This window comes from Vulpes vulpes, chromosome 13, assembly GCF_048418805.1.
Source record: "Vulpes vulpes isolate BD-2025 chromosome 13, VulVul3, whole genome shotgun sequence".
NCBI lineage: Eukaryota > Metazoa > Chordata > Mammalia > Carnivora > Canidae > Vulpes > Vulpes vulpes.
This window is the reverse complement of record NC_132792.1, coordinates 114,465,419-114,481,314: the sequence shown is the minus strand read 5'-3', so window position 1 is coordinate 114,481,314 and position 15,896 is coordinate 114,465,419. Positions and strand designations below refer to the sequence as shown.

General features: G+C 41.2%; 1 protein-coding gene across 2 annotated transcripts in view; it reads right to left on the bottom strand.

The window, feature by feature from the left end:
* Positions 1–12,142, bottom strand: part of SLC14A2 (solute carrier family 14 member 2) — a 487,566-nt gene extending 475,424 nt beyond the window's left edge. The window contains exon 1 of one of the 2 annotated variants that reach the window (XM_072732278.1): positions 12,049–12,142. The gene's annotated coding sequence lies outside the window, so the exon portion shown is untranslated. Of the gene's footprint in view, positions 1–11,868 lie in introns of both variants that reach the window. The other variant, XM_072732277.1, reaches the window with a different exon arrangement.
* Between the last annotated feature and the right edge of the window lie 3,754 nt (positions 12,143–15,896).

The following is a 15,896-nucleotide window of genomic DNA, read 5'->3' as shown; positions in this document are numbered from 1 at the left end:
TAGAACCTAACCCAATATAATTGGTGTCCTTATAAAAAGGGGAAATTTGGAGATAAACACATACACAAAGAGAACACCATGTGAACATGAGGATGGTCATTTACAAGCCAAGGCAAGAGGCCTAGAGCAAATCTGAAGGCCTTGGACCCTCAGAGGGAAATAATAACTTGACTGCGGATTTCTAGCTGCCACAACCAGGAAGCAATAAATTTTTGTCAAGTCCCCCAGTAGTGGTACTTCGTTATGGCAGCCCCAGGAAACTAATACAGCCCTCAGGACTGCACCACAGTTGCCCTCATCCTGGAGACAGCTAGAATGAACAATGTGTCCCAATTCACCCAGGACTTTCCCAGCCTTACCACCAAAAGTGCACATAATAGTTAAGTCCATAGGCTCCAGATTCAGACAGCCTAGGTTTAAAACTCATCTCTGCTTTTTCTTGGCTATGGTACTTTGAGCCTCAGTATCTACAGCTGCAAAAAGACCTATATCATAGTAATGTTGTGTGAATGACATGGGTTAAGACATGTAAAACATCTAGAACTTTTCCTGGCACAGTGAGCTGTCAATAAATATTAACTAAATCAATATTATATACCATTAAAATCAGGAAATAGTCATGCACAGATACTTGCTTTCAAGATAATAAGATAATTAAGGGGCATGCTTCAAGAGATGAATGTAGTCAGTCCTTTGCCTGCGATTTATTCACCGCAATCCTAGTTTTTCTTCATACTATGAAATGGCTTTCATGCTCCTCAGCACTTCTGCTATACAATGCATAGTTACATCAATTGGAACAAAAACATACTGCTTTAAGCATTCTGTGTATTTACCATCTCCTTGCAAAGCCATCCAAGAGGCCACCCCCAGGAAACAGATTACAGTCAAGACATGGTTCAATGGTGAAACTTGTAACCAGTCATAACCAAGAGGGCTAATTCAAGAAGGCAGACAGATTTGCAAATGAGATTAGTTCTCTGAAGACAGGTGAAGTAGGGAAAAGACTGAAAGAAGGACTGACACTGAAGTTGGGTCTTAAATCAGGCCAAGGCACTGCTGTATGGCCATAATGAACACCGGTTACAGTTAATTCAGAAGGGACACATCAGTAAAGGCAAGAAGATGTGAAACTGCCTGGCATATTAGGAAACTACCAAGTCATTTGGTATCTCCAGAGTGGAAGAGCATGTGGAGGTTTAATAAGAGAAGAATCCAACCCATCATGATGTTTCCTGCCCTAGGAATAATCAATATGAGTTTTGCCTTCAAAGCCAGATTTTAAGTTCATTGAGGAATTCAGTAACAGTGCAGTGATTTTTACTTTTTGGTACCGCCCTAGTAAAATTTTGTAATAAGGTAATTACTAAAGAAAAGTAGCTAATTGTGCCAAGAGCACTTTGTATGATGGATGGATGTGGTATAAACGTGTACATGCATATGTGAATTCTTAAATTTATTTTGTTTGAAATCTAGCTGTCACCTTATAGATTTTGTTCTGACAAACCCCATCCCTTTACCCCTTTCACCCTCAGGATTCCTTGGAATCAGAATCTGTCTAAATCTGCCATCTAGCAAAATCTCTGTGATTCCTGGCTCCATCTGGTGTAGAATATAAAAGGAGCCTCGGTGTCCATCGAAAGATGAATGGATAAAGAAGATGTGGTTTATGTACACAATGGAATATTACTCAGCCATTAGAAACGACAAATACCCACCATTTGCTTCAACGTGGATGGAACTGGAGGATACTATGCTGAGTGAAATAAGTCAATCGGAGAAGGACAAACATTATATGGTCTCATTCATTTGGGGAATATAAATAATAGTGAAAGGGAATAGAAGGGAAGGGAGAAGAAATGGGTAGGAAATATCAGAAAGGGAGACAGAACATGAAGACTCCTAACTCTGGGAAACGAACTAGGGGTGGTAGAAGGGGAGGAGGGCAGGGGGTGGGGGGTGAATGGGTGACGGGAACTGAGGGGGGCACCTGACAAGATGAGCACTGGGTGTTATTCTGTATGTTGGCAAATTGAACACCAATAAAAAATAAATTTATTATTAAAAATAAAAAAAATAAACCAACGACTATGGGAAAACGGGCCTATTGTAGAATGAAGTTCATACCTACCTTCTTATCAATAGCCATTCATAGCAGCCTCATTACAGCTGTTCTTTTAGTGCTTGATTTTGGATATCATTTTCTTTCCTGGTGACTTTTGAGCAAAGCAAATCACTTTGCTTTCTCTCTTCTGGACCCATTTGCTCTGCTACATTTTAAAGGATCCTCTGATCTGAAATTTATAGCTCTCCTGGATGTGTAGTCACTTCTGAATCCTCCATATGCAAAAGGTAGGAGGGGTTCTTGAGACTATGCATGAGAATCACATGTAAATCACATGAAGTCAGTAGCATAGCCTCTGCCTTCAATATTCTGATTCAGCAGAAATAGGAGGAACATAGTCTCCTGTACATATAGAGAGATTATCCCATAGACTGATCTCCTGCACAGGCAGGAAAAAATAAGTATTTAACTGGACACTAAGTCATGGTTTCCTTAGGTCTGCCCTTTGCCATTGCTGTATATTCTATTTGCCCATTATAGTGTAGCCAAGGCAAAAACAGAGGAAACTATATGCCCTAAGGTGCAAGTTAATGGGGCCACTACGGTGACCTTACCCCTTGCAAGTTTTACTGTAGAGGCAACTGATCTGTAGGAAGAGAGGAGAGGACACAGACATGTTACGCTTCCAGCTAGCTCCATTGGTTATACCCTTGATAATCATTAGGAGCCTCGGAGTTGGGGATGCCTGAGAGGCTCAGCAGTTGAGTTTCTGCTTTCGGCCCAGGGCATGATCCTGGAGTTCCGGGATCAAGTCCCACATCGGGCTCCCTGTGGAGAGCCTGCTTCTCCCTCTGCCTGTCTCTGCCTTCTCTCTGTGTCTCTCATGAATAAATAAAATCTTTAAAAAAATAAAGGAGATTCAGTGTCGGAGCCAAAATCCAACCCTAATAATAACTGGAAACCTGTTTGGAAATCCAGCTACATTTTTCCTGTGAGCTGTTGTGCAGGCCACTGAACATAAACATTCTTTGAAATCAGGTGCTTTCAATGACATCTTGAGATTCAAACATATAGGCCTTTAGGACAGAGAATGTAGAGAGTATTATGGTTATCCTGGTGCCTGCAGTGGGGAACATGGTCCAACCATGGGAGGCCATCCTGCTACAAGTGATGTCTCCAGGAAGCACAGCTAATCTCTTCTGCTGCCACTTCCCTTTGGTGTGGATCTTTAATCTCTGAAGTGTTCTGACATTGTTCATTATCCCAGACACCAATAAGATTCAATTAGTTTCTACAGGGATGTCCATTTTGTGAAGCTGAATGTGAATGAAAGACCTTGGTGTAAGTGGTGCACTTATCAAGCCAAGACTTTACCATGTTATTCATTAGGCAAATAAATTAATGTCAGGCCTCCTTATCTACTGGGCCATCAAGGGACAGGCCAGCTCCTTAACAGAATTCTTTTATGAACAGTCATTTGTGTGAGAGAGAAAATCTTGGTGAAAGCCCTAATGGAAATGCCAATGAATAAGAGTATTTTCTGCAGAGCAGATATAGTGTGTGCTAGAAGGGGAGTGGCAGGACCTAAAATTTTGTAACACCTAAAATTTCATGTGCTGTCTTGATATATTTGAGACCCATGGAGCTCAAATTGTCCAACCATGAGTTCTTTTGCCCATCTGGTAGAAAGGCCATCCACCTAGCTACTTCCCCTATCAGCTGGACCAATGACACCATTTTCAGCCCTCAACCTAGTGGTTTCACCTCCCTGACAGCCTGAAGACTTGTTCAAAGGAGCCAAGAATATCCTCCTGTGGGAATCAGAGATCACCCCACCCTCTTGTAACTACCAGTCTTGCTTCCCTGTGCCTCTGCTTGTTCACTCTATTCCCAAGTGCAACCCCCATATGGTTCTACATGGTGTGTAACTTCCTCTCCACTCTCTCTACCCTCAGATTGTGAGTGTATGTTACAAAATAACTGCTATCAACCTCATTTGTCCAGTGTCAAAGTGTCAGGTGCTCAACTGTCTTGTACTATTTGAGGAGGAGAATCCCTTCCTCACCAAAGCAGTGAACAGGAGGTGGTCAGAGCAGGGGCTCAGCCCTCTCCATCTGTGGCAGAACTTTGGCTTTGGTGATCACAGAATGGGCAGTCAGGGCCCTAGCTTCCAATCCCAGCATTTCAAATCAGGCATGTAATTTGAACCCTCTTAGACTCAGTTTCTCCATCTGGAAAATAGCTAGAATAACACTGGTCTCCACTTTCTTCATAGGTTTTTATAACATCCAACAATCATGCTTTAAAACACTGCAAAAACTAAAAATCTGTAGGATCTGTAGGGTTGTGCTAGAATAACTGAATCCTATTTTTAGAATAGTTTTTTTCCACTTAGTCTAGGATAAATGGGGTTACTAGTGACAGCTAAACAGTTCCTTCTGAGTAATTTGGATGAGTTCCTCTTCATTCCTCCTACTAGTTCCCCTGAGATGCTACCTAAAAGAAGAGGAGGAAGAAAAAGAAGAAGAGAGAAGACAGTGGAATCACTTGGTTGCAGAAGTGACAGAGTAGCAATTTTTCTTTGCAATATTCTAAGGCAAAGACACCAATTTGCACCACTGCATTTCTGCATCTAAAGCTCTATTTGGGCATGAGACATGGGGACAGGGAGAGAGCAAGAGTCAAGAATTAGAAATACATGAGCCCTGCCTGTAAGAACAGTATAATATAACTTGGATAACAGACAGCTTTAAGTGTCTTATAAAACAATATACAGACGTGTAAAAGTTGATATATCTTCTTCTCTCCCCTTTCTCCAAATCCATTTCTCCTTCAAATCCCTACTGCTACATAAAAGTCTTCCCTGAAGCTTCATTCCTCAATGATTGCATAGAATTGTAGAAGTTTGGAATTGACACAGATTTTAAGGTCAGTTGTGCCAGCCCCAATTTCTGTCTCCCACCGGGCTCCCATGACGTGGAGATATTATAATAAAGGTGTGCTTGGGCAAGAATAAAGCACATGGGCATGTAAATGGAGGGCAAGGTTTCATGATGAGTATCCGGGAGGGATTTGCCATATTAAGAATGGGGGAAACAGCTTCAGGTAGTAGATCACTCTTGAAGTGAAAGGAAGAGAAAGCATGGAACATGTACCTAATGGCAAGTCAGGAGGTCTAGAATATAAAGTCCACATGAAAGGGAGTTTGGAGGTAAGGTGGATCCTTGGATAGCTTATTCCCTATTTTATAAAGAAATATTAATTTTATATTGAAGGTAATGGAGAAGATTAAAGGAATTAAATTGTGTGTGTGTGTGTGTGTGTGTGTTATAAACAGATCTGTAGTTCAAAAAGCTTCCAGTGACCAGAAGTAGAATGAAGTTGCACAGGCAGATTGAAAGCTAAGAAGAACTAGATAAGCCTTCAGATAAGTACTGAGGAGGGATCAAGCTATAGCTGGGACAGTGATGAAGAGGAGATGTAGATTTGGTTTACGCACTCTCTACATAAAAGAAAATTGCAGGTTATGGAGTATATAGAGACATTGGGCTCCTACACCAACTCTTCTACTTTGTAGCTGGGTGACCTGAGGCAAGTCCCTCTCTTTATCTACGACTTCTTTTTTTCATCTGTGAAATGAGAGGGTTGAACTAGATGTATTACAATCCCTCCCAGCTCTAACACTCTCTAATACTATGATTCTGGTCCAATTTGAATGGCATCCAAGGAAATTTGGTTAGTGGAATTCCCAAAAGACCTCATTATAAAGTGCTCCCATAGATTAGAGCCCCAGGACAGCTATGGCAAGACTTCAGAAGACTATTATTAAAGATAATAATAGTGTTTTGTTTTTATACAACACTTTCACACCTATAATCACCTATAATCTATGTTAATCTTCATCACAGCATTGTGAGGCAAAGAGATATAATGATCGTTATCCACATTTTAAAGATGAGGAATTGAGTCCTTGAAAGCTCAAAAGACTTGCCTGAGGACCCAAACAAGTCGTGGTGGAGCCTGGACTAGCGTCCATGTTTCTGAACTTACCATGCAGACTACTTTACATTACCTTGGGCTGTGTCTGGTCTGATCAGAATCTTTCAGATGCATGCCTAATTAGGACCTCACCCAGTCCATTCCAGTGCAACCTGAGATTAATGGCCACCAGGATCAGCTCCCCCTGGGTTTGTAAGATTAGCAGAAATGGCTCTGAGTATTTGTGACCTACATATACTAGATAATTCTTACTGGGAAGAGTTTACAAGTAGCTAAATTTGGACAGTAAGTGAGCCCTCAGTATGTTTACATGCAAACAGAATCTGAGATTCCCTAATTCTGTTATGTGAATTATAAGTCAAAAATGCAACTTTTAAGCATTGTTTCCAAGTGGCTCAGATAATTCGACTGTTTATTTTCAGTCTAGGGTCCTGACCTGGGAAGTGAGATATTGTAGGAGAGCAATTAGAGACGTTTAAGATCAAGGATCTTTCCTTGCCCTTTCTTCTGTTCTACAGTATTGTAAGGAGGACCCATCAAAATCTGTGATGAAAGAGGAAAACAAATTCCTCACAGAATTCTCATCCCGTAACAGATGGGCAAGATCACGGTAGGTTGTCTTCTTGCCCTCCTGACTCTCTGAATCCAGCCAAATCTATTATTTATTTTACCTCCTCCACTCCCTATCACATGTTTCATATTGGCTGGTTGGAAACTGGTTTTTATGGAATGAAGGAAGGAAAGCGGAGAGGGAGGGAGCAGAGGTGTTTATATACCCTTAAATTTAAAGACTATCTGCTAGGTGCCAGGCACTGAGTAATTACTATATATATATATATATATATATATATATATATATATATATATAAAATCTCTCTCTCTCTCTCTCTATATATATATATATAAAATCTTTCTCAACCTTACAACAATCTCTGAAGTAAACTGTATTATTACCATTTAAGAGATGAAATCAAGATAGTGAAGTAACTTACACAAGATTACATGGATAGGGGAGCCTGGGTGGCTCAGTAGGTTAAGCCTCTGCCTTTGGTTTAGGCCATGATCTTGGGATCAGAGTCTTGGGATCTAGCCCTGCATTGGGCTCCTTGCCTTAGCAGGGAGCCTGCTTCTCCCTCTCCCTCTGCCTCCCTCAGGGTAGTAAGACAAGAAATGAGTGGAGGTTAAATAAAAATTGGACTAATAATTATATAGATTTTTCCATGTTTTTACACATTACTTTATCTGTATTTTCCATTTGTTATTTCTGATGAGAAAACTAAGGCCAGTAAAAGTTATGTGCAATACATCAGTTCATTTCAGATCCAGGATTCAAACCCAGATTTCTTGGCCCATATTTTGGTGCCAGTTCACTCCACACTACACTCTTGTCTCATCTAACTCTTTATCTGTGGTAAAGAGACAATGGTGGCAAATGCCTCTTCAACATGTTAATGATTCTGATGATACTGACATTCTAGTTTTGCTAAGATCTCTATAAATGCTGTCCTTGAAATTCCCCATGATAAAGGTAATGACATCACAGACAAAGCTGCTGAAGTACATTCACTGGCACCTTTACCAGTTTTCTTCTTTTTCCAGAACTGTTCAGATATTATAGGATTAGGTCCAGAAATTTCCAAAAGGAAATGACAAGAAATGATTTCCACACTTTAAAATTAAAAATACTCATCTTACTCACTTTTAAAAGGAAGTGAGGAGGTGGCAGGAGAAGCTATAACAGACTCTTCATGAAAAAGACTCAATCCTTTGTAATTAATGGGAACCTCTAAAATCAGAAGGCAAGCCCATTAATCATTCAGCCAATTCTCCATGAGGTTGGCATCACCAACTCACCCACACACCTTTAATGACTCAATTCACAACGGGCTAACTTGAACTGCAGGGATGGTCCTCAGAGCAACATTTTAAAACTGCTGCCAGTGGAATGTGAATGCTGTCATTAAATCAATGAGTTTGTTCTTTTTCTAGTCCATAAATGTAGCTTTTTTTTTTTTTTTAAGACTATGCCGGGAGGCATTGCAATTGCATCCAAGATTAGAAGTGATAGGCAGGAAATTTTGGGGTTTGTTTCTCAATATATATTAGGAATTCTTAATAATTAGATCCTAGAAGAGAAAGATGCTTCTTGTCAGATAGTGAGTTTAATATGCTGATGATTACCCAAGGGAAGCCGAAGATGCAGGAGAAAGGATATCTCCACTGGGTGGGAGGTTGGCTCATGTTTCCTTCTAATTCAAAAGTATTTGTGTTCTTTTCTCAGTTATTTTTGGAGTGATGTAATTAGTCAAGAAGACATATAATGGAGCAACTCCTCCAGGGAGCTCCCAGATGGACTGTAAGAGCACAAGGACGCTCCCAAGAGAAGACTATCAGGAATAGTGGCCGTTTCCAACTATATGATTCCCCAAGAATTGTGTGCAGGGATCACCACCCGTCATCTGGTGAAGGGAAAAATGTCTTCTATGTATTTCACCCAAATTCTCCTGAGTTGTTGTTAAACCTTATTAAGCTAAAGTTCATCTAACTGGAATATTTAGTTACACGGATCTTATGACACTGAACAAGTTAATTTTATCAGAAAATGGAAGAAAAACATTCTTAATAAAGAATTTTTTTAAGTATAGGTTGTCTGGAAGTCAGCACAGACTCAGTCTCTTCTGTTTCCAAAAGATATTTATAGGCATGGGCTATGAAACAGGATTTGTGTGAGGTAGTTTCCACAGGCATTACCTCAGAAAACAACATCATGAGGAAGTTGCGAGTATTTCCATTTTATGATGGAAGACAGTGAGGTTCAGAAAGTTGAATGGCAATCCCAAAATTATTCTCTAACCTTCTCCATTATTTTACAAGAAATATTTACTCTCAGACTCTGATGCCTCCTCATTAGTGAGGAAAGACAAGTACTGATACACAACAGACTTCAGTTACGAGGAAATAATGTGGTGAGATCACAGGGAATTTCCACTTGTCCTCCAAGTACACAAAGAATTGAACTTAACAGAACTCCTAGCCTCCTAGTATATGAGGAATTGACTATGATTTTTTTTTTCAGTTCTATAGACATTATCTGTTATGGGCTAGACTATGTCCCCCCTGAATTCCTACATTGAAGTTCTAACCTTAGTACTGTGGAGACAGGACCATTAAATAGATGATTAAGTTACAATGAGGCTGTTAGGATGGGCCCTTCTTCAGAATGACTGGTGTCCTTATAAGAAGAGGAAGTTTGGATGTATAGAGAAACAGCAGGGGTGAGCACCCATAGAGTAAAGACCATGTGACTAGGCCATCCACAAGCCAAGGAGAGAGGCCTCAGAGGAAACGAACCCTGCCAGCACCTTAAACTTGAATTTTTAGCTCCCAGAACTGTGAGAAAATAAATGTCTGTGATTTAAGCCACCCAGTCTGTTATTTTGTTCTGGAAGCCCTAGAACACTAACACACTTCTTTATGGAAGTGGTTTTCTTATTCAGATAAAAATGGATACAAGATGTAGTTGTTGCTGCTCCCAAGTGATGGAATATGTGGGTCTTTTACATTACTGTGATCAATCCTGATTACTGATCTATCAGGACAGAGAAGTACAAACCATAGACAGCAGTAGAGTTGGAACCACTCCAACTGGAATTCTACCAGTGAAGAACTCACAGTCTATTCATATAAGTTTTTAGCTAAGGGATCTAAATAAATATATTCACCATATTAAAGAACTATATTCTTGGTGCTTTGCTAGTCATATTCAATATCATTCACTAAAGAAACTCAACATTATATGTGAGATTACACACCCACATAAATATAAATACACATATTTGTAAAGACAAATTCTGTTTATATCCCTGGAACCTCAATGATCTAAATCAATATGCTGTCTAACAGAAATTTCTGTGATGATGAAAATGTTCTATATTTGTGCTGTACTATATGGTAACCACTATCCACATATGGCTATTGAGAACTTGAAATGTGGCTAGTGCTACTGGAAAACTGAATTTTTAGTTTTTTAATTAAGATAAATTTAAATAGCCACATGTAGTTAGCGGCTTTCACACTGAATAGTGCAGTTCTAGATCATACAAAAAAATTAAATATGGCTTCGATATTGTTTGGAAATAAACAGATGTAAAGCTAAACACAAAGAAACAAAAACTGTCTTGTAATATTTTGCTACAGATGCTGTTTTGCTTGGCAAACACTGATTTGACCTTTTTAAGAAATGAAAAACAAAGAAAAGATTTAAGACCTATGCAATGTTTTTCAACATACAGTTATGTACCTAAGGGAACTTAAAGAATTTTAGAATTTTAGATGTATAGGAGATCTGAGAAACAGGTAGTTTTGGATTTCTGATTTGAAGAAATTGGACTGGGCACTTCATAAAAATTTCTTGTGCCGAATCATCACATACATAAGAAAGAAGTTAATTTCTACAAAGCCAAATTCAAGAACAAGAAATCCATCTCTAAAAGCAAAATATAGACTGACAGGAGAAACCATTACCATGGGGATAATGAAGGCAGAGCCCTCTGTTTTGCCATCCCACAAAAAGGGGTTTCATGGATAATGCAAATTTGTGTGGGAAAGTCCTGTGCAGAATTTTTTTGACAAGCATTTAACCAATTATCAAGCACCACCAATGATCTGAAGAAAGCTCACACTATAAAAGAAATCAGAGGTAAGAGAGTAACCTGAAAATATTTTAAAATATTTAAATTTTCTCAGGAAGATAACCGCATTCCTCAAAAAAGTTATGAAACAAAAACAGGAGATTATGAAACAAGAGTAGGTAACTATGTCAAAGAATCAAAGATTGTAAAATAAAAACTATAATGGCAAAAAAGAGAAAGAAATACAGACAGACACAACTTAAGACCTAACCAGCCAGCTAAATATCACACTGAATTCACACAGACTGAAGACAAGGAGTGAGAAAATATAAGACAAATATTAAGCAGTAGGAAAACTTGATCCAGAAATTCCGATCAGAAAATCTGGGTAAGGGGGAACATTTGAAGAAATACTGCAGAAAAATGTCTCTAAACTAAGAAAATGGGAGAGAGAGAGAGACAGGAAGAGAAAGACATAAGTCTTGGGTTGTAAGGATCTGAAAACGTGGGGGAGAATTGCAAACTATAACAAACCTGGACACTCGGTTATCACAGAAACTCAAGGGAAGAAGAGTAATAACTAAAAGGGGCCACAGGGACGCCTGGGTGGCTCAGTGGTTGAGCGCCTGCCTTTGGCTCAGGTCAATCCTGGGGTCCTGGGATCGAGTCCTGCACCAGGCTCCCCATAGGGAGCCTGCTTCTCCCTCTGCCTGTGTCTCTGCCTCTCTCTGTGTGTCTCTCATGAATAAATAAATAAAATCTTAAAAATAATAAATAAAATAAAATAAAATAAAATAAAATAAAATAAAATAAAATAAAATAACTTTCCTCTTTTCTGCCAGAGAGGAAAGTCAGGCTCCCTACAAAGGGATGGGAATGGAGTGACATGGGCCATCTCCCTAGGAAATCATACACAGCACATGCGCACCAGAGGCGACACTTCTGGGAGAACAGAGATGTCAGCTTGAGAACTTCAGGGTCACTTGGACGTCTCACTTCTGGGTCATGTGGAGACAGAACGGTGACGCCCACCACCTGCAGAACCTCTGGAGCCACAGCGCCCCCCTCCTAACTGGCTTTCATGCCGAATACTCCCTGAAGCATCAGAGCATCACGCCCTCCTCCGGACTCTCCAACGTGAAGCGTCTACCCCAAGTAAGGGAACTTGCTCACCTGCTCGCTCACACGCGCCACACCCACCCTGGCCTTGGGGAAGTCTCGCCTGGCGTGTGTTCGGACACTGTTGGTTCGCAAACTCCCCGCCCCGCACTCAAACCAAGGGCGAGGTGGAGCTGAGCGAGGCCGGCCCTGCTGACCGGGGAGATGCGGCCGTTCCAAGAGCGGGGAACTCACCCAGGAGGCTGGTCCAGGGGCCGCAGGGCCGCGCACGCCTCACCGCGGGGTCCCCGGGGCTCACGTGACGCCGGAAGTGGCCGCCGCTGCGCATGCGCCCGGAGGGTCTCAGCGGCACGTGCCCACACGGGCTGCGCACTGAAGCTGACTGCCGCGTGGGGTCCAGTGTGAGGCGGCGGAGGGGGTAAGGACACCCCCGCTCCCCCCCCTCCCCGTTTGCAGGGTTCCAGACCGCGGGTCAACCAGTCGCATGCCCTCCAGGAACTCCGCCAGCTCTCCAGCTCCTCACGCCCCGGGGCTGAGCCGGGGGTCCCTGGCTTGTTGGGCGGCGGCCGTCCGGCAGCCGGGGAGGCTCACGAGGGAGGAAACAGGGTCAAGAGAACGATTCCAAAAGTAAGTGACCGTTTTCTTCACCAGGAGCCTCGTGATTCAAACCACTGATCGGTTAGGCCCCCTGGGCTGGGAGTCGGCCCCTCCCTCGGGGTGTTCACGCCGGGCCTCACGGAGTTAGTGGAGATGCGACGTTAGCCGAACGCTGCGGTGTGAACGCACACGAGCCTCCTTGTGAGGCAGTGATAGTGTCCAGGACCATCCCACCTTGGAGCACAGCTTTCTCCTCTGGAGAGGTGTCTGCATCCCGTGAGGACAGGCTTTGTCAGCTTTCACTGCAGGCTTGCTGGGTGAATAACGCCCCCCAGGCCCATGCGGGTAAGGAGGACAGGGGACAAATGACCCAGCAGTACAACACTGAAGGTGCCCACCTGGCCTTGAGGAGAGGGAGGTGGGCAGCTTCAGGAACCCGAGGAGATTGTGCCTACTATATATGGTGGCCGGGTTCTGCACTTAACTGCTACACGGTACCGCCCTTTATTTAAAAGATGAATTAACGAGGCCTAGAAAAACAAATGGTTTTTTGAAGGTTACAGAGCTAGTGGACCCTGAGCTGACATTTCACACATTCCATTGCTCTTTCTGCCGCCCTACTTGGGTTGCATTTCACTAGATTTGATTATACACTGTCATTGTTCTCGGATTATTTCTTGTGTCTATATTGTATACCCACAGTAAACTGAACTCCTTCAGAGCAAGGACCATTTTCTTACAGTTATTCCCATAACATGTACCATATGCTTAGGCATAGAGAAGATTCCAGCAGACGTTTCTTACCTTGAATGGAATAATCCTCATGATGTAGTTTCCCCATGACCCTGCAAGTACCTGTACAATAGCACTTGGTCTTGAGGAAACACACATCTGTGCCCATCCTGCTGGGAGTAATATGCCAGGAGCATCCTGTTGAGGAATAACTCTGTCCTCCTTTGAGTCTTTACTGGTATCGCTGGATTCTAAATAGAAGCCACCCTATTCTGAAGAAATTCTTGGGAAATTTCCTTTATCTCTCTTTTCCCCGTGCCCAATTCCATCTTTAAAGCAGTATAAAAAGTATAAAGAATGACTATAGAATCAGCCTTAGAGATTCCAAGAATAATAATTCACATATGTCTTGAAAGGTTTAGGTGTAAGATGAACAACATAAGCTTCAGGCATATTTACAGTCAAGAAAAGCAATATTATTTTACATAAATACATATTTTATAAAAGAATAAATGGAGGCTCTTAGCAGGTCTCATGCCCAAGGTGCCTTAGGTTATGCTGCTGATAAGTGGAGGTTCAGAGAATGGATTCCTGGTCTTTCTAACTCTCAGATTAGAGAGAGTGAAATGATCTTTCCTCTCATTAAAGCTGCTGTATCCTGGAGGGTGAGGAGGAATGTCATCAAAGGTTACTGCTAGAACATTCCTTCAGACATATATGAAGGCTAAACCAGATGGACTCCAGGAAGTGTGCAACAGGTAAGGTATCTTGAGGAGTTACAAATAAATTCTCCTGATCATTCGTTAGAAAGTTAGAGGAAGAGATCATATCATAGCCAGGTGAAAGTTCAATAAAGTCTTCCCACCAGCTAAGAAAGATGATCAAGAAATTCAGCTCCAACCCAGCTCACGGGCAATTGCAGCCATTCTCAAAAAGATCCTGTCTTCCCAAAATAAATGTCTGCTCCACTTGAGTTAAAATTAGATACACATTAATTCTGGCTGTTGACATGAAGCCTCTGGCAAGCTGGGTAGAATCCAGAATACTCTATAGAAATGACCAGGCTCTGTAGACATCTCCCAAGGCACCCAGATAAAGGATTAAATTGTCTCACCATTTCTCCATCACCAGTACCCTCTGTGCCTCCCTTACAACCAGCCATGTTCTGGTAAATGCCAGGACACGAGCAAAAATGCTTCTCTCTTTCTGGCTGAAGTTCCAAATAGAATGGCACACATACAGATGGTTTTATTTTTTATAACAATGTCAATTCCTTGCCCTGACACTATACTATTCACTATGTAATTTATCCATTCTTAAGACAAGTATATATTGATCATCTACGTTGTGCTAAGACATAAGATAAGGTCCCTGCCCTCAGGGTCCTCATGAATAAGGTATGGAAATTATTATTGTTTTATATTCTTCCTTTAATGAATAAGGAAATAGACACAGAAATGTTCAGTGAATTTCCAACATTACTGTTGGAGTAGGAAAAAGTCCAACTTTTTCAGAGCCTCAGAGATAGGACTTCCCTTTTATCCTCATTCCTTTCAAAACAGACAAACCACATGGCAGCTTACAGTACTGCCTTATTCATGCTGTTTTTATAGTTTCTCCCAAAAGATATTAAAGATATGTGAATATACATAAGGACATTTATTTTTGAACTTGTGAAAATAAGTTTTTGTGTGTATAAGGAAGAAATATAATTTAACCAAAACTCCATCTCAAACTTTTTTTTAATGCATGAACTATTTGGATGTAAAAAGATTACCTGCTGAGACAACTGTTTTACTTTAGTGTTTGTTTACTATGCTTCTGGCCCTCATGGTTCCAGGTATGCATTCTTACAACTAATATTCCTAGAAAAGTTTTCTACTTAACTTACTTGTTTAAGGGACTTCATTTCTTTCCTGTAGAACAAAGTCTTCCTGTGGGATGGAGTTCAAACCCCTTAGGACTATCCAGTGATCAGGGCCAATATTCCTATGAATGCATTCATTACATTTTAATTGAGAATTTAGACTTGGATACAATAGTGTAAAATTCTGAGCCCTTGTACCCAAGGAACTCCTTGTCTGGCAATGGAGGAGAGCAGTAAGCAAATGGTCAGAATGTATGGGGAAGTTTTCTTGTAGGAGCCTAGAGCAGGCAGAGAGCTCTTCGGAGAAGTGATTGACTCAGTTTGAAGATGTGTGGTCAAGAAAAGCCTCTTGGAGGAGGAGATGCTTGAACTCTCTCCAACAAGAGTCCTTCTCAGCCAGGCCAGTCTTCTCACTGTTGTCTGTGCCAGCCATGCACATTTCTGCCTCCTACCGTGGCTTAATTCAATGACTTCTACTGATCAAGCATTTACTATGTCCTAGACAGTATGTTAAGGACATAAAGTCTTACCACACTAGCTCTCAAAGAACTTAGAATTATTGAGGGAAACTATTTCCTGTATTTGCGATGCCCTTGTTCAATACATTTAGAAGACTTCAAATATGTACAAGATATTAATTTCCAATATCATCATTTCCTTTGTCCAGATATCCATCTTCAGGGACATGTCTTCCATTAATTCACTGTATAATCTCCCAAGACTCAGAAATACTCCTTCATGCCTAGGATTCCCATTATATACTTTTTGTTTCCCTGTGGTATTACAAATACAGATTGTACTTTCCTATAGTACCATCAGTCAATGCTGAGGGGACCCGTAAGAAAATTTTCCAAGGTCTGTGTGCTGGGTCACTGCCCAAATGCTT